General features: G+C 49.2%; 1 pseudogene; it reads right to left on the bottom strand.

Annotated features, from left to right (window-relative positions):
- LOC141156757 (flavin-containing monooxygenase 5-like) overlaps positions 1-25,471 on the bottom strand; it is a 363,305-nt pseudogene that overhangs the window by 215,389 nt on the left and 122,445 nt on the right.

Here is a 25,471-nt window from a genome sequence, read left to right on the forward strand (position 1 = left end):
CTGACGATCCACTGCGGAGCCGCGGCCTACGGAAGAGGATCATCGCAAGGTAGGCCACGGTCCACTAGGGGGGAGGAAGATGTCGGATACGGAGGAGAGCTTCACTGCCTCAACCCCCGCCAGCGCCACCGCTGCTGCAGTCATGCCTTTCACCATGCCCTATATCCCGGGAGCGGCCTGGCTACCCCAGTACTCAGGGGAGTCACATACTCTGCATGACTTTAGAGAAAAGCTGGATAGCCTCTTCCAGGTGTACCCCCTCACAGAAGAGCAAAAAGTGAGCATCCTGGTGGCCCAATTAACTGGGGCAGCCCAAAGGGAGGTAAAGTCCTGGCCACCTGGGGGAAGGACTGTCGCAGGGATACTAACCCGGCTGAAGGATACCTTTGATACCCGCACCTCAGCCAAGATCAAGCTTAGATTCTACGGGTGCAAGCAGCGAGCACAAGAGAGTATAAGGGACTATGCACTAAACCTACAAGAGGCCCTGAGAGCCATTAAGCAGACCGACCCTGACGGCGTGGGAGACGAGGACCGGCTGTTGACTGAACAATTTATAGAGGGTTTATATTGCAATGCCCACCGAACCCAGTTGCGGGCAATGGCCTTACAGGACCCTCATCTGGGATTTGCACAGTTCAAGGACAGAGCCATCCGGGTGCTCCGAGAACCGGCACCAGGTGGCGTTGTGACCCACAGACGCCCCACTACCACTTACCACCAAGAGGCGGCGCCCTTGTCGGCAGGGCCTGTGGAAGCCGATGCGCAGGCTTTGAACAATGACTCGGCTCCCGACCTGCACCATCAGGTCCAAGAGCTAGCTAAAAGCGTTGCTGCGCTAACCCGAACTGTGCAGTCTTTACAGGTTTCTACTCCACGGAAGATCCAGCTGGCATCCGGACCGGATGACATCCCGTGGCGCCGACAAAGGAGGACCCCACCGGCCAGACGAAGACCCAGCGACAAATACAACGAGGACGGACAACCTATCTGCCGCCGCTGCAATCAACCCGGACATATGGCAAGGTACTGTCCTTTAAACTGGCACAACCTAGGGTAGAGGGCCAACCCCTAGGAAAAAGATCATCAGGCCCATCAAACTGGCGTGACAAATATGTGGGAGGACGTCCAGTCTTGCCTGTGGTACTGGATGGCATTCCTATGAGTGCCCTACTGGACACTGGGTCACAGGTCACCACCATCCCGTACGTGCTCTTCAAGCAGTACTGGAATGACTCGGATATAACCCGCTACCCTGACGACGACTTGAGTATCATCGCCAGCAATGGTCAGCCCGTGCCACAGATCGGATTTAAAGAGGTGACCATTAAAATCGGTAGAGTCGAGCTGGCAGCCCAGGGACTGATCATTGTGGACATTGATAAGCGCGAGAGTCACCCTAAGATAACTCTAGGAACTAATGTAATTGAAAATTGTCTTGCAGAGGTGATTTTTATTTTACAGCAGGTTGCCAAGAACGCCAGCTCCGGCCAGCAGCGAGTGCTCCAAAAAGAGATCCGGGCACTGATGCGACGGCAACAGGTGGAACTCTCCGGCGGTGAGATTGGTAGCGTGAGAATGTGTGACCCTTTCCCTATTGCCATGCCCCCAAAAAGTGAAATGATGATTTGGTGCCGGGCGGCTATTGGTCTGAGAGGTAGAGATTACCAGGCAATGGTAGAACCAGTTTACTCAGACAGTAGGCCCACCATTTTGACAGCACGGGGGGTGGTCAATGTACGCTATGGGAGGGTGCCCGTTCGCATAATAAATATCGGGAAGAGGGAAGTGTACCTGCCCCGGTATGCCACGCTAGCCAAATTGTATACCATCAATCAGAATTCTATACAGTCCGTAGAACCCTTGCCTCCATCTTCTCTGGAGGAAGGTAACGGCTCTAAACAACAAATGGAGGATTGGTGTCAGCAACTACATTTGGGTACTGACTCCACTCCCTCCCACCAGAAACAGGGAGTCTACCGGGTGGTTCAAGAGTACGAGAGAGTGTTTAGTAAACACCCGTTAGACTTCGGGCGAGTCAAGGGGGTAGAACATCACATCCCCACGGGAGACCATCCTCCCATAAAAGAGAGGTATCGACCCATACCCCCTGCACACTACCAACACGCCAAGGGGATGCTTAGAGACATGAAGGAGGCTGGGGTAATCAGGGAAAGCTGTAGCCCCTGGGCAGCTCCACTAGTCTTGGTCAAAAAGAAAGACAACACCAAGAGAATGTGTGTAGATTACCGGAAAATAAACCGTATCACACACAAAGATGCGTACCCCTTACCAAGAATAGAGGAGTCTTTGGCTGCTTTAAAATCTGCTAACTTCTTCTCCACCTTGGATCTCACTAGCGGGTACTGGCAGGTTCCTGTAGCAGAGGCGGATCGGGAAAAGACCGCATTCACCACCCCGATGGGACTTACTGAGTTTACCTGCATGCCGTTTGGACTCTGCAACGCACCAGGAAACTTCCAGCGATTGATGGAGTGCTGTCTGGGACACCGGAACTTTGAGACGGTCCTGTTATACCTGGACGATGTCATCGTCTACTCCAAAACCTACAAGGACCACCTGAAGCACCTGGCGGAAGTGTTTGAAGCTCTGGCAAGTTACGGCCTAAAGGTGAAACCCTCCAAGTGTCACCTCCTGAAGCCAAAGGTGCAGTACCTGGGACACGTGGTGAGTGCTGACGGAGTGGCTCCCGACCCTGATAAGATCACCGCAATTAAGGAATGGCCAAGCCCCTCCAGTGTAAAGGAAGTGAGGCAGTTCCTCGGGTTGGTAGGCTACTACCGAAGGTTCATACCCGGTTTCACCAAAAAGGCAGCTCCTATGCAGGACCTCCTGATAGGCCAGTCCAGGAAGGCCAAGAACCAGAAGCCGCCCTTCAGATGGGAGAAGTTGGAAGAAGAGTCCTTCCGCCAGCTGAAGATGGCCCTCACGGGGGATGAAATCCTGGCGTACCCTGATTATAGCCAACCCTTTATCCTCTACACCGACGCCAGTAACATCGGGCTAGGAGCCGTACTATCCCAGATCCAGCAGGGGAAAGAACGGGTAATTGCTTACGCCAGCCGAAAACTGCGACCCACCGAAAGAAATCCTGAGAATTACAGCTCATTTAAGCTAGAGTTCCTGGCAGTGGTGTGGGCAGTCACCGAACGCTTTAAGCACTACCTCGCTTCTTCCCGGTTCACCGTGTACATGGATAACAACCCGTTGACACACCTGGACACTGCAAGACTCGGTGCCCTAGAGCAGAGATGGATGGCCCGCTTGTCCAACTATGAGTTTACAATCAAATACCGGGCAGGACGCTCCAATACCAACGCGGACGCCCTGTCCAGGATGCCAAACCTACCGGACGAGGGTGAGGATTCAGAAGATTTGGAAGAGGTCGAACTCCCTGCGTTCCACCGTCATGGGACTATCCAGTATTCCCACCGTGTAAGGGGTAAGCAAGCCGCTACGTTCAACCCCTTACCTCACTACAACTGGGCGGAAACGCAAGACAGTGACCCTGCCGTCCGGCTGGTGAAGGAGATGCTGACTCAGCCAGAAGCTCGCCTTGACCCAGACGCTCCGGAGGAGGCCAAGCAACTGTGGGCAGAGAAGAGTCGACTGTTCCTTTACAAGGGGAAGTTGTGCCGCAGAATGGTTAACTCCCGGACGCATGAACTGATCTGGCAAGTAGTGGTGCCAAGAAGGGACGCAGCTATGGTGATGGAGGCATACCACGACGGGGCTGGGCACTTCGGATGGAAGAAGCTGGAGTTCCTGCTGCGCGGGCGGTTCCATTGGGTAGGCATGAGAGGAACCATCGAGAGGTGGTGCAGAGACTGTGGCCCATGCAACCTAAGAAGGAAGGACCGTGCCAGCCAGAAGACCCCCCTTCAGTCCATCGTCACCCGGCAGCCGTTGGAACTGGTAGCCTTGGATCATGTAAAACTGACCCCAAGCAGAAGTGGCTACGTCTACGCATTAACCATCGTGGATCACTACTCCCGGTTCTTGGTTGTCGTCCCCGTCAAGGACTTAACGGCTCAAACAGCAGCTAGAGCCTTCCAGCAGCACTTCTGCCGTCCACACGGCTACCCAGAGCAGGTGCTGACGGACCAGGGACCTGCCTTTGAAGCGGAGGTCTTCCAAGAGTTCTGTACTCTGTATGGCTGCCGGAAGATCAGGACGACACCCTATCATCCGCAAACTAATGGACTTTGTGAGAAAATGAACCAGGTGGTGATAGATCTTCTAAAAACATTGCCCCTGGAAGAACGCAGTCTGTGGCCTGAGAAGCTGCCCGACCTGGTGGACCTATACAACTACATCCCTGTAGGTTCCACCAACTGTACCCCGGCTTACCTAATGAGGGCAAGACCCGGTAAGCTACCTGTTGACCTGGAGATGGGAGTCCTGACACCCGAGGACACTTCACCGGAAGCAGACTGGGACACAGAGAGGCAGCAGCAGTACCGGAAAGTACAGGAGAGCGTGGAGCGAAGTCTCTGTCTAGCTAGGGAAAGACAAGAGAAAACTTACAACCAGTATGCTCCCGCTGTTCCCTTGGTACCCGGAGAGCAGGTCTTGAAGAGGAAAAGACGGCTCCACAAGTTGGACGACCAGTGGGAGAAGGACCCGTACATCGTACTGCCCTCAAGCCACGACAACCCGAAGGTCTGTACCATCAGTAAAGACGGAGGGGAAACCACAACCATTGTATCCCGGGATCACCTGAAGAGGTGTCCCGAACAGCTACGGAATCCTGAAGAGGAACAAGAAGACCCTCGACCCGTAGAGGAAAGGGAAGATGTGGTTAGTACTGTGCTCGGAGACTTCCCTCGGTCCTGGACTCAAGTCAATGGTGCAGTTGTGGTACCCGTCCTCACGTTCCTCCAACCAGCATCCCAAGTACTCACGGAGCAACCAGTAGAGCTGGAAGAACAGCCGGTCCAGGAGGCAGAAGACTCCACACAAGCAGATCAGGAGGATCAACCCTCTGCTTATAGTGAGCCTGCCATACCCCTAGTGAGCCAAAGAGCCTGTAGACAGCTGCCCAGTTTACCCTTGACAGCTCCTACACCCTGTAGTTCAGGGCCAGACAGTCAGCTCCGTAGGTCCACTAGGGCCACTAAAGGCCAGTTACCCGCACGTTGGAGAATTTGAAGTGTTTAAATTGTTTTATTTGTGGTCACCTGTCTGTTACTTGTAAATAATTATGTGTTTCTAGTTATTTTTAGGAGTCCTTGGTGGATTTACCGGGAATCCTTGTACAATTGGTTGGAGCGTAACTTAGGAATGGACTAAAGACTGTTAAGGACTCGGGGCAGGACAGACCCCTACCTGGTTACGTCTCCCTGTTTTGGTGAAATGGACACCTTGCTTTTCTTCAAAAACTGCACCCGGTTGCGGACACGCCGTGACCATTCTAATATGTTTTTTTTCTATTGTACCGTTTCTGTTTGTATTGGTTATGTTTTTCTAAAATATGTTTAGTCCCGGAGTACTAAATTTCACTAGGGGGGAATGTGGCACCCCAGGGGTCTGGTTTCCACAGTAACAGCAGTGTTATGTCTGAGAGCAGGTGGGAGGTCTCTTGGTCAGGAATCCTATGCATGCCACACCTCCTGCCCAGTCCTGGGAGGGGAAGGACTTCCCCTATATAAACCTGGGGCTGAGGCAGGGTTAGAGAAGAAGAGTAGAGAGAAGAAGAGAAGCAGTGATAGGAAAGAAAGATCAGGAGCTCTGTGGGAGTCGTGCTAAGAGGAGATCAGGGCTGGAAGCTGTAGAGCTCGCCCTGATTGAAGATTTCTTACCGGACCCGGAGTCCGAGGCTGTGGGGACTAACTCCTACCCAGCAGCAGAAACCGACCGGCAGGGGATTTCAGGTCCTCTGGCCCAGAAACCCGAAGGCTCGGTCACACGTGTGGGACCAGCACCGCCGTCGTGGAGCGGAAGCTACTAGAAGGCCCCGAGTCACCGGCCATACGGGTGAGCACCACACGGTACACTCAGGGATGTGGGCTACCTTTACCCGCCTCTAGCAAGGTAGCCAGAAGAGTACAATTAGTTGGGGAGGCCTACAACTCCGCCTGGCCAAGGGGGATCCCATCTGCTCAAGGACTGACTAGGCCCCGACCGCTAGCCAGTACTCCGGGAGGGTCTATCTTTGTCACCAGTAAAGACCCTGAACTACACCGTATCGTCTCTGAGTGATTCCTGCTACCCCCATCATCCACGTCGGCTGCCCTGAGGCCATACCCCTCCCGTTGGGGGTTATACCATCCACGCTGCACCATCCTCCCACCGGCCTCAGCGGTTTGCCCTGCAGCGACAGCTCCATAGCTGCATTCAACGGGTGGCGTAGTCGTTCTACATCTACTGCTAATATACCGCCACTTAGTCTGACTCCCTGGGCACGGACCGGGTCACCGCCACGAGACTACTACCCCTATCAGATCCGGCTCCGGGTAGTCCCTGCGTGCGCAACGCTGCATCACATAGGCCCAGGGCGCGTCACATGTAGTTGGGAAAGTCTTCGGGTATTGGGAAGTCGCTGTAGCACATCATTTCCTTTGATGTATTGATAATGACAGATTTGTAAATGCTGGCTCGGCCTTCTTCAGGATCTGTCTGCAATGAAGTCACAACTTTTTTAAACATGCAGTTTTATCAACTAACAGTGACCAACCTAACAAAACCACACAAACAAGGAAATACACCAATTACAAGAGCTTTGAAAGGTTAAACCCCTTCATGATTTTACAATTTTTTTTTTTTTAGCCATTTCAAGAACCATAAAACTTTAATTTTCAGTCAAAATATATATATGAGGGCTTGTTTTTTTTGCAGGAGTTGTACTTTTAAATGACACCATTCATTTAATCATGTGATGTACTGGAACGTGGGAAAAAAATTCCAAGTGTCTTGAAACTGCAAAAAAAAAGTGCGATTCCACAATGTGTTTCTTTTTAACTGACCTGGCAATACGATTCCCCAGGTCAGTACGATTATGCCAATACCCAACATGTACAGGAGGTTTTTTTTATTTAAGTGGTGAAAATAAACCTGGAAATTTTTAAGAAAAAAATGTTGCTTATGTTCCCATTTTCCGAGACCGGTAGTGTTTTCATTTTTCAGGATGAAACTGAAAGCTTATGTTTTGATCACCTTTTATTTTGACAACTAAAAAAAAGAAATGTGTATTTTTAACAGTGCAAAAGGGGTGATTTTACCTTTAAAAAAATTCTCACTTTACTTTCTTTAAACAGTCCCCTTAGGAGACTTGAAGCAGCAATCAACTGAGCGGCTGTACAATACATACAGTAGCTGTGCTTTAGCACTACAATGTATAGCAAAAATCACGATCCATGAATGTTGGCCACGAGCGAGCATAGTGGATGGGATTTCTAGAAATCCCAGGTCCACTATGCGTACATCTGAGGCTGTGGTTCATCCTCAGAAACTGACATGTGGTGCGTCTTTCAGGACCGCAGCATGTCAAATTCTCTCTTTTTCAATAAAGACACGGCCAGAATAAAGTCTTTTATTGAAATAAAATTACACACGGTTTTAATAATTTATTTACAAAGGAAAAACAGTGTATACTCACCCATCACCCAGTCCCCGAAGCCCTTGTCTCCTGTAAGAAACCAAAAATAAAAAACAACCATATCACTCACCTGTCCGCCGTCATGACATAATTCTAGTGTCCCACGTCGATCCGGGTCACTTCTACAGCAGCGACATAAATCACTGATGTGACTGCTATAGAAGACCGCACTATACATTCACAGGAGTGTAATCACTCCTGTCAGTGTACGTCGCTGTGATGCAGGGGCTGAGTTCACCTGAGTTCATCAGCTGAAGATCAGCTTATAAGCCCCGGTGACCTCATTTACTGCACCAGTGTTGCTTGGGAAAATTCCCACGCAACACTGATAACGTAAATGAGGTCCCGGAGCTTGTCAGATGATCTTCAGCTGATGAACTCCGGTGCACTCAGTCCCAGCAGCGTAGCGATGTACACTTCCAGGAGCGATCGCGCTCCTGTCAGTGTACTGCAAACACCACACGCAGACGCTGGCTGAGGAGACTACTTCTCCCCTCAGCCGCGCCTACAGCCACAGCGGAAGTAGCCGTCAGATGATGGGAGGAGTAGTCTTCCCCGGCTCAGGTACCATTCTTTGTGTGGTTTTGCTGTGTTTTTGACTCATTGAGTTGAATTGAATCAGTCAAATACGCAGCAAATATCCGCAAATATATTTATACCTGCGTTTTGGCTGCGGATTTGACTGACTCAATTCAAGTCTATGGGTGAAAAACGCTACAGAAACGCACAAAGAATTGACATGCTGCACATTTAAACGCAATGACAATCCTGTCAGGAAAATTCCTGATCATGTGCACAGCATTTCAGGATTGTCATTGCATTAGCTGGCACACGGATTGCCTAGCGTTTTTGGCACATTGCTGCGTGGAAAAAATGCAGCGAAAACGCATAAAAAACGCACAGTGCCTAAAAGGGAAGCTGTAGTGCTGAAAATGATATCTGATCTGCAGGCAGGATATTTGAGCAGGAGAAGCGGATCGGATTGATGTACATTTTTGTGGGAAGAATTTCATTAAAACTTGCATTAATTGAAATCATTAGTGCTTGTATGGATGAGTCCAGTGGGTGGTTTATCAGTAAGTAAACTGCACAGCATGCAAATGGTGGGAGGTGTAACAGTGAACCAAGCTCTTGGCCACACAAAAGATCCTCATTTGCTTATGCAATATAAAGAGTTTTCAGACTAATTACAACAGTGAAGTATAGAATGCTAATATATTATAAGAGCCAAGTCCCTACAAGCCTGTGCATTTGAGGGGTGAAATCTGTGTAGTAGAATAGCATATTACACGTAATAGTTGAGTTTAGCTATAAACATTAAAATACCTTAAACCTCCAGAGGCCTCCAATATCATCACTCCTTTCAAAGCATGTAGGTGCTAAACCTTCATCAAGACAACACTTAATTGCAGGTAGACCGCTGGAACCGGCGCCAATGACAGCAACTTTCTTAACCATGGTGAGTTCAGCTTGGTGGAAGAAAAAAAAAGTTAGGAAAATGAATACAAAATGCTTCTAGTAAAAATTGGATAATTTAAAGGGAACCCTACATCACCAAAACATCATTTACATGCATACATAGGGTTAATCTGCAGGTAAATTGCGTTAAATCCTAGTGTAAATGGCTGATATTAAGTGCTGCTACATAGAGAAAAATCTTAGTTAGTTACTTACTGGTCACGGGATTTTACAGTGTCCATGACAGCACCACCTGAGAGAGGGTATCCGCCCATCAAGGACAGGAAACCTACTGAATAAAAAGGCAGTACCTCTCCTCTGCATCAGTTTGGTTTCAGAGCATGAGAGGACCTCCAGACAGTATGTTAGTATACAACTACCGCCAATAAAACATTTCTCACTATACACCCCTAGATATGGTGTGCACTAAGTCATAAAATGGAGGGAATATAAGGGTGCTGTCATGGGCTCTATAAAATCCTGTTACCGATAAGTAATTAAGATTTTTTTCCCCTTCTCCCATGACAATACCACCTGAGAGATTTATATAGAACAGACACCTTAGGGAGGGATCAGCAGATGAAGATAGATCAAGCCAGTAATGGTTATAGAAGGTAGAAGGAGATGACCATGTTGCTGCCTTACATATTTTGTCAATAGACACTTCCACCTTCTCAGCCCACCAGGCTGCCACAGCCCTAGTGGAATGAGCCCTCAAGTTCTCTGGAACTGGAACATTACTAGAAGAACATGCTAAGCTAATGGCATCCCTCATCCATCTAGCTATATTTCCCCTTGTCACTTTAAGGCCCTTCCTAGCTCCATGGAAGTAGACAAATAAGACTTCACTACAAGGTTTTGTTATCACTAAATACTGAATCAAAACCAGTCTTTCATCTAGAGTATGCAGTCTGTTCTTCTGATTTTTTTGGGTTAGGTTAGAATGAAGGGAGAATGATTACCTGCGTTGTGTAAAATTTGGAGGCCACCTTCGGAAGGTAGGCTGGGTCTGGCCTCAACGTAACCATATCTACAGTGACCTGTGTGAAAGGATAATTTACTGACAGTGTTTGTAAGTCACTAACTCTATGGGCTGATGTTAGAGCTATCAGTATGACTGTCTTCAGAGTGAGAGTTCTTTCTGTCACGCTTTCTAAGGGCTCAAAAGGGAAACTTATCAGGGTTTCTACAGAAGGACTAGGTTTAGATCCTAGGGAGGCATTCTTGGGGTAGCAATTGGTCTGGATCTAACATATGACTTTATAAATCTGATGACCCACCTATCTGCTGCCAGATTGTAGTTATAGGGCTCCTAGAGTCGATACTTGCACCTTAAGGGTGCTGATATCTAAGCTCCTTTAGAGAAATTCCTGTAGGCCCATGTCCTACCATAGATCTTAATCGTTATTGGCTTTCTGCTTTTAAGCAGAGTGGTGACTAGACCCGGGAAAAACCCTCCTGGATTAGTAATGACCTTTCATATGCCAGGCTGTGAAATGTAGGCCCAACCTCTGAGGATGGAAGACTGGGCCCTGCTTGAGGAGATCCGGAATGTCTGGAAGGACCCATGTATCCAACTCGAACATCTTCTTTATCCAGGTGAACCATGGTCTCTTAGGCCAGAATGAGACGATTAGAATAAACTTCACATGTTCCTCTCGGATCTTCCTCAGAATCGTTGAGATCAACATTAGCGGAGGGAAGGCGTAAGCTAGGCCGAAGTTCCAGGGAATTTGCAGTGCATTCACTGCATAGGGTTATTCCTTTGGAATCAAGAAGCAGAAGATCCTTGTCTTTAGGTTCTGCCTGTTTGCGAATAGATCAATTTCTAGTTGACCCCAGTGGTCCACAATCTGTTGGAATACTGTTGGATTCAGCTCCCATTCCCCTTGTTTTAGTATGTTTCGACTTAGGAAATCTCCTCTTTCGTTTTCTTTGCCTCGCATATACAGAGCCGAGAGCGTAAATTGATTTTCCTCAGCAAACTGTAGAATTTCTTCTGTCACTAACATGAGAGGACGAGATCTCGTGCCCCCCTGATGGTTGACATAGGTGATTGTTGTCCGGTTGTCTGACATAATGCGGACATGTCGTCCTTGCAGTTGGGAACTGAGCTTCATTACTGCATTTTTTACAGCCAACACCTCCTTCATATTTGAGGAGAAGCTCCTCTCGGTGTCTGACCAGACTCCTTGTATTATACAATCTCTTAGATGTGCTCCCCATCCATCTGCGCTTACATCTTTCGTAATTATGTCCCTGACTTGATACGACCATGGCACTCCCTGTGACAAGTTCTCCCATTCCAGCCATAATATGACTGATCTAATGACTGTACTGGAAAGTGTTATTTTCCTGTCTAAGGGTCCTTTGAGTGGTTTCTCCGCTGCTAGGATGTCTTGCTGCAAATGTCGGGAGTGTATTTGAGCCCATTGGACGACTGGGATACATGATGTCATTGTACCTAAAGAGACACTGCTTTCCTTATAGTTATGGATGGATTCCTGACTGCTCTTGACACTAAAGTCATGATCCTGCCTTTTTTGTCTTCCGGTAGTAGACAAGTCTGTTCCTCTGAGTCCAAGATAAGCCCTAAGAAAGACTGAACTCTTCGAGGTTCCAGCCTTGACTTCTCCAGATTTAGTATCCATCCAAGATTGACCAGACTGGTTCTGACCTGTCAATTTGAGATACCACCACTAATGCACATTTAGCTTTGGAGGAGGGAGGCTGAGAGCATTTCTGCCATTCAGGGGGCTGAGCCCAGAGAAGCAGAAGGGACATGTGTTTTTGTAGGAGTCAGACTTGAACCCAGAGAAGCAAAAAAAGGACATGTGCTTCTGTAGTAGTCAGTCTTGGGACAGAGATTCAGAAAGACTTGACAAGGAGAATGAGAGGCATCCTTCAGGAAAGTAGATGGATTGCATGGCATCCAAAGAGACACAGATATGTATTCTACATGATTCTAGTCTAAGGGTATTGGCCCTGACTGGAAAGATTTGGATCTGCTCCATTAACCATCAGAGAGACCATGGATAAATTTTGGGAAGCCCAGGAGAGGACGAAGAAGTCACCTGGCCCTATGGATATGTTGTTTTGGGGATGCTAGGAGGGACCCACCGATCGCCTAGAACCCATGGAGACTTTTGGTGTTGCCAGGAAGGACCCACCAGTCGCCTGGCCCCATGGGAACTCTCGGAGAGGCCAGAGTGGGATCCTTTGGTCTCCTGGTCTTGTACCTCGTTGAATTGCTAGCTTCCTAAGCTTGCCGCTACCTTCTCTTGGTGGGGGCCCACCAGAAGCAGGGGGCCACTGGTTGAGGTAGTCAGCCCTGGAAGTCTCCAAAGTAGCAACTGTTCTACCCCAGGTGGGCAGAGAAGGAATGGAGAGACTGGAGAGACTGGTAATGTTATACCATCTTGAGCATTTTCTGGGACTGTTCTTTGTGTTTATTGTCCTCTTTGTGGTTCAATAAAGTATTGCAACGCTGTTTTACCCTCACCCTGTGTTGTCTGAGTAGCATTACGCCCACGGAGGAACCCAGGTCTTCACAGGCGTCCATCAGGTCCTTCAGGTTCAATACACTCATGTAACAACACCTTTATGGCTGATCTTATAGATTCCATCTTGAAGGGTTTGTAGATTAGAAGGTTGTTCAGGCCCTTCAAGTTGATTATGATTCTGAAGGTGCCATCCCTGGGAACGTCCCCTTTAATTTGGTCATCTAGCTGCTACAACCAAACCATCATTGACTTGGCTGTGCAAGTGGCTGCGACCGCCGGTTTCAATGCTCATGCTGAGGACTTCCATGTTTGTTTTAAGAAAGCCTTTCACTTTCTTTTCAAGAGGATCTCGGAGAGCTCCCAAATCCTCAAATGGCAGGGTGGATTTATTAGAAGATTTTGACACTGCACATCAATCTTTGGGGTCTTATCCCACCTGGCTGCGTCCTCTTCCTCAAACGAGTATCTTCTTTTTGAAGATGATGGTAGCTGCCCTTTCCTATCGGGTCTTTTCTATTCCTTGTCTATTAGTGTTTTAATTCTCTTTGACCGGGAATGTGCGTTTCTTTTTATCCACTCCCCCGAACATGATGTCCTGAACGGTTCTAGGGGTCTTGGTATTGGCTATGCTCATAGTTGTTCTTATGGCTTTAATTAATTTACCTGTGTTTTCCGCTGTAAAACGCAACCTGCCCCCTGCATCACTATCTGAGGAAGATGATGATGAGGATGTAGGAGAGGAAATAGACTCCTCCTTGTCTTGGAATATTACAGATTCTTCTGAATCAGATGTATGACGCTTTAGCTTCTTACGTGTAGTCAGCGTCTTCAGGGAGTCCCTAACCTCCATCTGGATTAATGATCTTAAATCCATGGCAAAATTATGTGTTTCCTCTGATATGGTCTTTTTTTGTTACAACCCGGGCAAAGCTTTTTATTATAAGTGCTGGGACAATTATCTCTGCACAGCGCGTACTCTTTGTTATTCTTTTTGGCGCTACATTTTTTGGGCTTTTCCTAGTAGACAGAATACATAGAAAAAAGGGACCCATTTAATATGGTGAACTTTTACAGAGATCACTCACCACACTGCCGTTCAGTCTAGCGTACTGGAGATGAAGGCTGGATTAGTTCACATGATCTCTCCTGCCTGGATGTGGTGGACTCCCGACCTGCTCTGCTTCTCTGACTGGTCTTGCTGCCACTTGTCCAACTGCCACTGATGCGTCCCTGATGGCGCTGCTGCTGAGTCTGCTGCTGCTCAGTTGACTGGGGTTCTTGGTCCATGATGGAGAACAGACACCGCAATTCTGCAGCTCTCCTTCTCATAAATAGATGAGGGATGCCATACACCCCCACTCCGGCCCCGCCCCTGGAAACCCAGGTAGTCAAGGCTTTATTATTTTCCCCCCACCTCCTGGCTTCCGGCACGCTCAGGCCAGAGGGCGCGCTGGACTTCCTGACACGCGCCTTGTGCAGTCCCAAGCGACTCAGTATTCTGGCGCACTAATAATCCGCGCCGGAACTTCAGCTGTGATCCCGTGCTGTAATGTCTGTATACTCTTTTGCTTCCTCCGCTGCCCAGGAGATGTGGTATGATCAGACCATGGTCCTGCACGGTCAGACATAGACATTACACAGTACACAGAAGGGGCACATTTATAAGATTATCTCAGCACAGGAACATTTTATTTAAATACATTCAATTGTGGAACTCATTATTCCAAGATCTATTGATTAAAATGAACTTTGGTTCATGGAAAAAAACATTTAATCATCCAAGGCACATCTCTTCACCTTGAGCATTTTATAAAGACACAAGTGTGCCAAGAAAAATAACATTAATCAAAAGTCTACCTCTGCCACGCAGGTGTAGCAAACATTGCAGAAGTGATAGATACAGCAAACAAGGATGACATTGCATATTTATTTCAATATAGAGAAGGGGGGAAAAAAGTTGGCAGAAATAATGATACCCATGGCATTATTTATGTTCTTGGGGAACAAAGAACTGGGCATATTTTCATCCTAAATTAAGTTTAGGGCTCTTTCACACGTCAGTGTCTGCAGTAAGAGTGGTGATAGTTTCCATACGGACCGGAGACACTGACACACGCAGACCAATTCAAATGAATGGGTCTGTGTACACCTCTGTGTGTTTTTGCGGACCATGTATCCGTGAGCTCCAAATGGAGACATGTCCGTTTTTTTTCGGACACACGGCCCGCAAAACGTACCACACGGATTTCATCCGTGTGTGTCATCCGTGTGGCACATACCGGCGTCTGGGAATGCCGTTGTTCCCAGGAGCCGGTGCTGAACACTGCCCTCATCATGGTTCCGTGCCGGCGCTGTGATCAGCCCCAGCAAAGACCATAATGAGGGTAGTAGTAGTGTACTCTGTGTCTCCACCTGTAAAATTATGAATAAAATAATAAAATCCTTATACTCACCTCTCCTAGGTGTCCCCCGCTGTCCTCCATGCGACTGCTGCTGCAGAGAAGCCGGGGAGAATGAGCGGCTCCGGAGCTGCAGCTCAGTGAGTGACAGGACACCGCTCCTGAGCTGCAGCTCCGGAGCAATTCATTCTCCCCGGCTTCTCTGCAGCAGCAGTCGCATGGAGGACAGCGGAGGACACCTAGGACAGGTGAGTATAAAGATTTTATTATTTTATTCTTAATTTTACAGGTGGGGACACTGAGAGTACACTACTACTACCCTCATCACGGTTCCCTGCAAGCTTGTGCTGATCGCAGCGCCGGCAGGGAACCATGATGAGGGCAGCGTTCACACCGGCGCCTGGGAACAGCGCTTCTTGTAGCGCTGAATCCTAGGCACCCATCCATGTGATCCAGATGCGGCACACGTGCCGCACACGATGCCACACCGAAAACACACACGTACACACGGGCACGGATATCTCTGGTACTGTTTTTTCCGGTACCAGAAATATCCGGATGTGTGAAACTGGTGTTAGGTTGATATTAAATCAGTTTAAGGATTTGCAGGCATTTATGAAGATGAGAAACCGTGAATACAAAAAGGATTTACCTTTAAAGCGCACCTGTCAGAAGGATTGTGCTCAGCAAACTACATACAATGTCAGGTGGGCGACATTACACTTAAATTTGTCCTGTGGTTCTTGTGTAATCTTTACTTTAAATTTGAAGATAATGATATGCTCGTGTTCCGGGGCGGTGCTCTATCTGGTGCTCTACTTACATATTCATCTGTATGCTCTTATGTCTAGTGATGAACGACTTCCGTAATATTCGTAATCGCTATACTCGTAACGAGTACTTTGTAATAATCGCGTATTCATTCCGAATAGCGAATACAATGTATGTCAATGGGAAATGCGAGTAATTTTCTGCTGAACCCTACAAAGGGGTCTGGGGGCATGAGGAAAAGGCTGAAATGGATGGGAAAGTGATGAAACAAAATGGGAAGAGCCTGGAGAATGTGCTTGCATGCATTTCTGACTCACATATGGTTTCTGGGAATAAGTTTGTCGCAGTATTACGGCACTTTTATACACACAAGAACAACTACCAAACCTAACCTAAATTGCATTTAACAGGCCAAAAAGGTTAAGAAACAGTTTTTCCTGCACAATCACTTGTATATAAGGCAAAATAAACCAGATAAATAAAAAAAAATCCCTTTTAGCCTTTGTTCACACATAATGTTGTGGCATTTTTTCGCCTTTTACAGTTGGACGGGCCCTGACTTATACATTTTGTACGTCCCTCTGTCATACATAATTTTTAGTTCGCTATTCACCAGCACAGCTAGAACGTACTAGTAGGTATGTTGATCTTTGACCTAAGAGGCCTCAGGTGGCTCTGTAACATGCGTTTTGGAGGGACAGCTGTTACTTAGACATTTGGGCGGTCCCTCCATCATTGACACTCAGATAGTGGAATACATATTCAACAGCAGTTCAAAATGTGCCCATTGTAGCGTTGGGCTTGACCCTCCTCCTCCACCACGTGATACTGCAGCCCTAAATTCAAATGTTCAGAGGTCCTGCAGTAGGCAGGAAAACGGATTTTTGTGAGAACCCTCGTGTGGCCCTTTTGAAGTGCCCTCCTCTAGGGATTTTGGAAGTCCCTCTTGTGTACATTACCTTTGAAAGTGCCCTCACTTATTCATATTGTAGGGCCCTCACTCTATTATTTAACTCATTTAAGGGCAGAGACTACAGAAAAAAAGGCCAAGAGACATGGAGAACTAGAAGGTAGCAGTGAGTGCAGCCTGCGATCCTAAGGTATGGCTGAACTCTGTGAAACAGAAAAATAAAGCTGCACTAGTCAACTGGATGACGAGTTCAATTATATCACTTGTGCTAGTCAAAAGGACAAAGGATATATGGTGCCCACCTCCAGGATGGGTTGGAGAAGCTTCTCCAAATGGCTCAGAGATTTTGATTGTCAATATTCCCCAGATTATATAGGAAGAGAAGACTTCTTGATACTATACTACTTGGTCCAGTGCAGAATGTGCATCATATTTCCAAAAATTACTCCTGGGGTCTGTGTCATAGGTGCAGGGAGATTCCATGTCAAGGGCCTCCCTTGTCAAACATTATCTACGATAGAGTACTGTAGTAGTTGTGGCCCTCAATTCAAGTTTTCAGAGGGCCATCAGTCGGTCATCAACAGTCAGTGTAAATTTCTATTGAACATGTATCCCCTATCTCAGTCACAATGTGGCACAACCTGTGACAAGGGCCTCCAATGACAAATATTAGTTTGGTAGGACCACTGTACATTCCAGATTTGTCCACTGCACAATGTGCATAGCGTTTGTAAAAATGAGCCCTATGGGCTGAGTCATGGTTAACGTAGGTAGCCACCATCCCAAGGGCCTCCAATCACAAATAGTAGTTCGGCTGGAGTAGGAATTCTGTCCTGGTTTGTCCACTGCACAATGTAGATAGGGTTTGTAAAAATGAGCCCTATGGGCTGAGTCATGGTTAATGTAGTGTAAGGCAGCGCTAGTCATCATGCTGGGGGACACTTGCTTCACTGGGTCAATTAAAGCACACCTGCAATGTTTTCCGGTATTTCACAATACAGCAGTTTATTACACTTCATAACTGCTTATAACATAGTCCATCTCAGAGGCTCACCGGCATGTTTATACACATAACATCCAAGAGCCTTCCAAGTGGCAGACAGGCCCACTTTGCTCCAGTTACAGCCTTCAGCAAAGTGACTATATCAATGTCCATATAACGCACCGCTTTTACCTTTTGCAAGGGTCTAGAGGTTTCCATCAGATTTGTTCTGCCACAGCTGTGGCTTTACGGCTTCCCAGATGGGGGTCTCCAGCCCTCGTACCTTCCAAGGCTACTGGCATCTCTTACACACACAAGGATCCAGCCTCTGCCTTTCAGGACTCTTGTCTTCAAAGCCTCTTACCCTCCAAGGCTACAGGCATCTCTTACACACAAGGATCCAGCCTCTGCCTTTCAGGCTTCACCAGGCCTCTCTAGGCCTCACTAAGCCTCTCCAGGCTAATTGTGTCCCACACACAGGGAACAGGCCTCATGCCTTTCACACTGTCTCAAAAGCACCAAGATTTATATATCCTTCAGTGCATACAGGACCTGTGCTGATGTCACAGTAATGTGATCAGTCCTTCTGTGTGCACAGGACCTGTACTGATGTCACAGTCATGTGATCAGTCACCTGAGGGAGAGGTACATGGTCAGCCAGAACACACCCTGGACCATTACAGTAATACCGCAAGCCGCTGCATTACAGTAGATAGCCACCATCCCAAGGGCCTCCAATCACAAATAATAGTTCGGCTAGAGTAGGAATACTGTCCTGGTTTGTCCACTGCACAATGTGCATAGGGTTGACGAAGGAAGGAAAGAGGGTTTTATGGGAAGGGGGTGACGTTAACAGCTGTAGCATGAATCTGCATTTTTGGTGAATTTAGGTTGGCTTGCTGTCATCTGGACGGATTACAAACTGTGGAGATATCCAGTCCTTGTTGAATTTAATCAGAGTAAGTCTGTCTGCATTTTCCGTGGAGAGGCGTGTGCGCCTATCAGTGATGATTGCCCCAGTGGAACTGAAAACACACTCAGACATCACACTAGCAGCCGGGCAGGCCAGCAACTCCGAGGCATATAAGGAGAGGTCAGGCCAAGTGTTCAGCTTAGACATCCAATAATTAAAGGGAACTGAAGCATCAGAAAGGACGCACGTATGGTCACTTAAGTACCTCTTGACCATGTTGTGCAACTTATTCCTCCTTGGCATTGGTACAGGCACCTATCGCCCTTGCTGTTGTGCTGGTTTATTGAAAATTGCCCAATTTGTGCACATTTTCCCCCCACCTCTGTTGGAGCTGGTGTCGCGTCTCTCCCCATTATCCCTTGGTGTTGAAAAGAGCCGGTAAATCTGCCACCAGCATTGTCTGAGGGTGATGTTTTGAGCAACTGATCTACATCGGCCCTCTTGAACGATTCCATTGTAAAACTCTTTGGTGACTCCAAAAGGAGAGAAGGAAATTTCTCATTGTACCGTGGATCGAAAAAGGTGGCCAACCAGTATAGGTTGTTGCATAAAATGTGTATCACGCGAGGGTCTTGCCACAGACACTTACACATGAACTGTGCCATGTGGGCCAAGCTGCAAAAAAGGCAAATGTTCTGAGTCCCCAACAGTAGAAAAAGTACCCATCCTCTCCTCACGAAGACTCGCCTCCTCCACCTCCTCGTCCTCCTCTCCAGCCCATCCTGCCTGGACAGACATGAAGCTTGGGTTGGGTGTCCCCTCTGAAGCATTACGAGTCCCCTTGGTAGCACAGAAAAACAATTCCTCTCCCTCCTCATCCTCCTCATCTTCCTCCTCATCACCCATTGTTGCCTCAGAATATTGGCTGGGCTGGGTAGTAACACCCATTGGGAAATCTGGCTCCATACCAACACGCTGGGCACTCAAAGCTTCCTTTTTGAGACTATGCAGTGATTGTTTCAAGAGACACAGCAGCGGGATGGTTACGCTGATAATAGCCTGATCACCGCCCACGATGTTGGTGCAGTATTCAAAGTTCTCAAGAACCTCACAAATGTCAGCGATCCACACCCACTCGAAAGTTGTTATGTCTGGTGGCTGACTCTTAGTGTGACGGGCATGCTGAAGCTGGTATTCCGCTACTGCCCTCTGCTGTTCACTAATCCTCATCAACATATGAGAGGTGGAGTTCTACCGCCTGGGTAGGTCTCAAATGAGTCGGTGACTTGGCAAATTCAAGCACTTTTGTAGCGCTGTAAGAGCAGAAAAAGCGGTAGAGAAATGGTGGAAATGGGCGCTAATACAACACACCTTCTCAAGTAGGTACGGCAAGTCACGGTAAGTTTTCAGAAATTTCTGAACGTGAAGTTTCAGCACGTGAGCCATGCATGGCACGTGTATCAGCTTACCGACCTTTAAATCCGCCACCAGGTTACGCCCATTATCGCAGACGACCAGACAAGGTTGGAGGTGCAGCGGTGAGAGCCACTGATCGGTCTGTTGTTTTAAAGCTTGCCACAGCTCTGCTGCCATGTGTGCTTTCTGACATAAACAGATCAGATTCAGCAGAGCGTGTTGCCGCTTTGTGGATTACATGAGTTAGAGTGGAAATTGGAGAGGCACAAAAAATAAAAAAAATGGGTAAACGCTAAGTAATTTAATGATTATATCATTAAAATTTAGCACTTTAACATTCCAGAAAGAAAGCAGCAAGCTGAAAATTACTATATAAAAATTAATGAAAAACAATACCTTCATGTAAGACCAAACAGTGGACCCTGGCTATGAGAAATTACAATCTAGAAGCAACAACAGCTGACAAGTACTGTCAATTTTAAATTTATTTAAGAGCATGTGCACTGGTTGCAGATTTATCACAAAACCTGGAAGGTTTCCTGATGCCGGCAAAGTGAATGAGAATCCTGAAGTCTCATGCACATGTTGCTTACTTGTAACTTGCAGATTTGCTGCTGTATTAAATCTGCAATGTGTCAATTCTGTCAGCGTTTTTGCTCATACTAATCAGTGGGGAAAATATGCACCAAAATGCATGTAAAAAAAAAAAAAAAGCCATATATTTTACACAGCGTTTTTCCTGTCAAGAGATGCAGAAATAGTGCAAAAATTTCTGCACCAAACAATTAGTGTGCACATACCCCAACAGGGTTATACTATTACATTAAAGAATGAGCATCACTTACCCTAGTTGTTGCAATAGAGAGTTCTTTCTGAACAATGCTCTTTAACTAGTAGCCAGTTGTTAATTCTCCACCCTCCGCCTTTCCTCAAAACATTATGCATGCATATGCCTGGAGGATAGCCCTGTTTTTTTGTTTTTTTTTGTTCTGGTTTAATACAAGACACTAATCCTCCTTGAAGATGAAACATATCAAATCAACACTGACTCATTGGTGAGAAAAGTGTGAAAAGGGAAAATGTTAACAAATTTTTGCTACCTCATGTGAGAACAGCATGATGTAGGGGCCAATCCCCTGATTCCATCAATGTGTCACTTACTGGGCTGCTTGCTGCAGATTTCAGAAAATACTTTTTCTGATGCAGAGCTACCAATTCTGAATGCTGAGCTCTGTATAACCCCACCTACTTGTGCATCATTTTCAGCTTCTTGCCAATGCACACAGAAAGATGCTAATCGGTGGAGGCCGGGATACACAAAGCTCATTAATATGGAGGACTGTAAGGCTGCAGGTCTGTAGCACCCCGAGGACTCGGCTGCTACAGGGGTATTGCACCTCAGACCAGAGGTGTGGTATTCCACTCCCGGGTAAGGATGGAGTGTGGAACTGGGCTCAGATAGCTGCATGCACCACACTCACCCCATTTCCGGGGGACAGATCAACGGTACTCCCACCAGATAGATGTGCAGGTACGACAGCTTCTGTCCCTGGCTGGAGTGGGGAGGGGGGAGGAACATCCTAGTGGTGTAGGAGCAGAGAGGGGAGGGACTCTGGGCAGAGGTAGGAGCCCATTGGTTGCTCGTCACCTGGGCTCGGGTGTCAGAAGGGAGTATATAAGGTGGGCACCATCTTAGATCAGGGTCTGTCTGTTCAGAGAGGAGCTCAGCCAGAGAGGGCTGACAGGGAGCTGTGGCTCAGTCTGGGCCCAGCTCCAGAGCCAGGCCTGGAGTGGAGGCCTGAAGCTGAGAGAGGGAGAGAGAGAGAAGTCAGAGGAAGAAGGAACAGAAACACCAGGAAAGGCCCAGAGACGCAAGAGAGAGGGAACCCTAAGATCCCACGAAATAACGGGTGAAGGGTTGGCAGAACAGGGTGCCGGATCCCAAACTGGTGAAGGCCAATTATCCTTAGCCGGGAACTGGAGGTCGTGGACAAGTTTTGGCGCGACCCCTCGCCATATCTACCAGGAAGGCATACCATATAGGGTCAGGGAAACCGGGAAAGGTTTCACCACCAGAAGGCCCGAGGGAGCTGGACAAAGGTGGATCCCTGGTGGGGACGGCCAGTAGAAAGGAAGAGAGGGGAGCTCAGGACCACGCTCTGGAACTGCCTGGGAGTTGGCCGAGTCCCGCACCTGGTGGACGCAGCACGGCTCGGGTGGTCCTAACTGTACACAAGGGACCTGATAAAGAACTGTGAGTAAAGCTGTGAAAACTGCAATTGCACGTCTCTGAGCTTCCTTGTCACACCACCACTACCACTATCATCTTTACCTGCTTCATCAGCTGCCCTGAGGCTATACCCCTCCCGTTGGGGGTTATACCATCCACGCTGCACATCCGTACCACCGGCCTCAGCGGACTGCCCTGCAGCGGCGGCTTCATAGCCGCATTCAACGGGTGGCGTAGTCGGACACTAATACCATTATATCAATAACGCCACTTAGTTTGACCACCCTGGGCACGGACCGGGTCACCGCCACACGAAGACTACTACCCCCATCGGATCCGGCTCCGGGTGTTCCCCGCGCGCACGCGAGCCGCACCCCAAACATGGCCCAGGGGGCGCGTCAACTTTGGCGTGGTCGGCAGGATTACGTGCCCGCAACCACCGGGTACTGCGTGCCTGAAGAAAAGTTAACATTTACCTCAAAAAGGAGTCTCCCGCCAATTCCAGAGGGTTCCCGCCATCAGACGCCGTCCGGAGTCGTTTCCCGCCGTTTGCCCGCCATCTGCAGCCTTTGCCCGCCATCAGCGAAGTTTCCCGCCATCAGGAGACGATTCCCGCCATCTGAGATGATTTCCCGCCCTGGCAGAGCGGACGCCATTATGGGCGTGCCAGAGGGTGGCAAGAGACCACCTCCCATCGTGGGCGCGGTCCCAGAAGGGCGCCAAAAGCGGAGACCGCCCCCACCAGCCGAGACTACCACCATGGAAATGTCCATCAAAGTGGGGGGTCTGCCCCTGAAACTGACTGTCACTAAGTTGCCCCGGGACCACTCCCAAGGGGGGCGGATAGAGAACAAAACGGAGAAGATGGGTGCAGCCTGGAGAAGTCTGGACAGATCGCACCCGGGGATGGAGGAAGAGACAAGCAGTACCGACCCCGTGGTCCGGGGCCTGCTGCAGGCCGCCACCCCAGAAGGCCTGGTGGAGATCCTGGCACGGCTCCCCAGAGATCGGGAGCGTGCACAGACTGCGCTGGAGGCCTTGGCCCGGAAGATGGCCCGAGTACAGCAGGAAGCACTGGCCGAATGGGGGAGGGAGATGGCCCAGCAGGCTGGAACCCGCCAGCAGAGGACGACACCCGCAACGTGGAGCATGTCTGCCCCTGAGGATGGTGCAGGAGGGACGAAGGCCGGAGACGACGCCGCGGAGGGAGCCGCAGGGATGGAAGCAGGTAATGGGGACGTCACCACCCCGAGCCCAGTAGCCGAAAACCTGCCTCAGCTCCCCGTCGCAGAGCCCGAAGTCCCACTCACCGCGCCCGTTGCCGCACCGCCACTGCTCCCATCTAGGCCTCAAGCGGCCGGAGCCGCGGTCACGCCCCCTTCCGCGCCACGCCCCTTGACCCAGAGCGCGGCAAAAGAGGAAGTGCCACCGGCCTGGTCGCAAGGCCGAGTACCTCCGGGTGCAGCGGTCTCCACAGCACTCTCCTCCCGGAAGGTGCCATACTTGGGCCCAGATAGGATGCCTCCGGCCTGGACGCAAGGCCGAGCACCCCCGGGCGCTGCCGCCCTTACGGCGCCCTCAACCTCTACAGTGCCACCCCTGGGCGCCGATCTGTTTGCACAACATACCAGCCCGGACGGGCTGCCCTTCGTGTGGCCACCGGAGTACGTCAACCCCCGACTCCGGAAGGAACGGCCCCTGTGCGAGCCTCTGATCCCGGCTCCGGCGCCCGTCAAAATTGTCCCGCTCTCGTTGGAGGACGCCCAATTTGCATGGGATCCGACCGGTGAGGACCTCATGGGGTTCACCAAGGAAACCCGGGCGGCCGCAGCCCGGCGTGAGGAGTGCTGCCGTCAACAGCTAGAGGTCTTTGGGAGAGAACGGCGAGAGAGGCGGATCCGCGAGGAACAGCTGCAGGTCCAAAGCGCGGAGCAGAAACGCCGGGCCCGACGAAACCCCCGTGCGGCCCACGGTCCCCGCGCCAACGGGACCGTAATAAAGTTCCAGTTGGAGAATGGCTGGGACTTTATCCGGGATCACCGAACCCCCGGCGACGTCTTTGTCACCCGCAGGGATGTCGAGAGCCACCTGCCGGAGGGACACCGCGGACGTGACCTCTACCCGGGTGATGAGGTCACCTTCACCCGGCATCAGTGTGCCAAAGGACCGTACGCCCTTCACGTACACCGGCTGACTGAGGAGGAGATACAGTATGGGGAAAGCCAAGAGGACCCGGACGGGTCTGAAGACTACCCTCAGGAAGGAGCACGAAGAGGACACCATTATTAGAGAGTGGTAAAGAAGGACTGTATATAGTTACCCGTCGGGGTACAAGAACTGTCGTAAAATTGGTGTTTGTGTGAACTGTTACCTGTGTGCCCTAATCCCCAACCAGGCTGAGGACTGTGAGCAGCAATTTCCCTATTCCCACTGGCCGAGGACTGAGAGCGGCCACCCTGTAAATAGTTGCGCTTCTTAAGGCGCCCCCTACTGGTTTTATAGAAGAACTGCTTTTCTACTTTGGAACTAGTGACTGTTGCACTTTACCTGATCACAAGTTGCACGGTGGCCAGAGATCAAGAACGTGTTGGTCAAGAATGTTTTATATGACAAAGTTTTATATGATGCTAAAAGAGTTAATGGTATTTTATAAGTATGTGAAGAAAGTCTGATAATGTTTCCGTAATGTTTTATACCTGTAACGTTAAGAGAAAGAAGAAAAGAGTACCTCCCATAAAGGGATGAGTTGTTGGTTAACGTCTTATATGTGAGTGCACTTTAAAAATTTTGTATGTCTAATTGTTTTATTCTATTCCAGCCCGAGGACGTGCTGTGGTTTACCAGGGGGGAATGTAGCACCCCGAGCACTCGGCTGCTACAGGGGTATTGCACCTCAGACCAGAGGTGTGGTATTCCACTCCCGGGTAAGGATGGAGTGTGGAACTGGGCTCAGATAGCTGCATGCACCACACTCACCCCATTTCCGGGGGACAGATCAACGGTACTCCCACCAGATAGATGTGCAGGTACGACAGCTTCTGTCCCTGGCTGGAGTGGGGAGGGGGGAGGAACATCCTAGTGGTGTAGGAGCAGAGAGGGGAGGGACTCTGGGCAGAGGTAGGAGCCCATTGGTTGCTCGTCACCTGGGCTCGGGTGTCAGAAGGGAGTATATAAGGTGGGCACCATCTTAGATCAGGGTCTGTCTGTTCAGAGAGGAGCTCAGCCAGAGAGGGCTGACAGGGAGCTGTGGCTCAGTCTGGGCCCAGCTCCA

The sequence above is a fragment of the Phyllobates terribilis genome, unplaced genomic scaffold, assembly GCF_046119375.1.
Source record: "Phyllobates terribilis strain yellow unplaced genomic scaffold, ASM4611937v1 Scaffold_8__6_contigs__length_399053987, whole genome shotgun sequence".
Taxonomy (NCBI): domain Eukaryota; kingdom Metazoa; phylum Chordata; class Amphibia; order Anura; family Dendrobatidae; genus Phyllobates; species Phyllobates terribilis.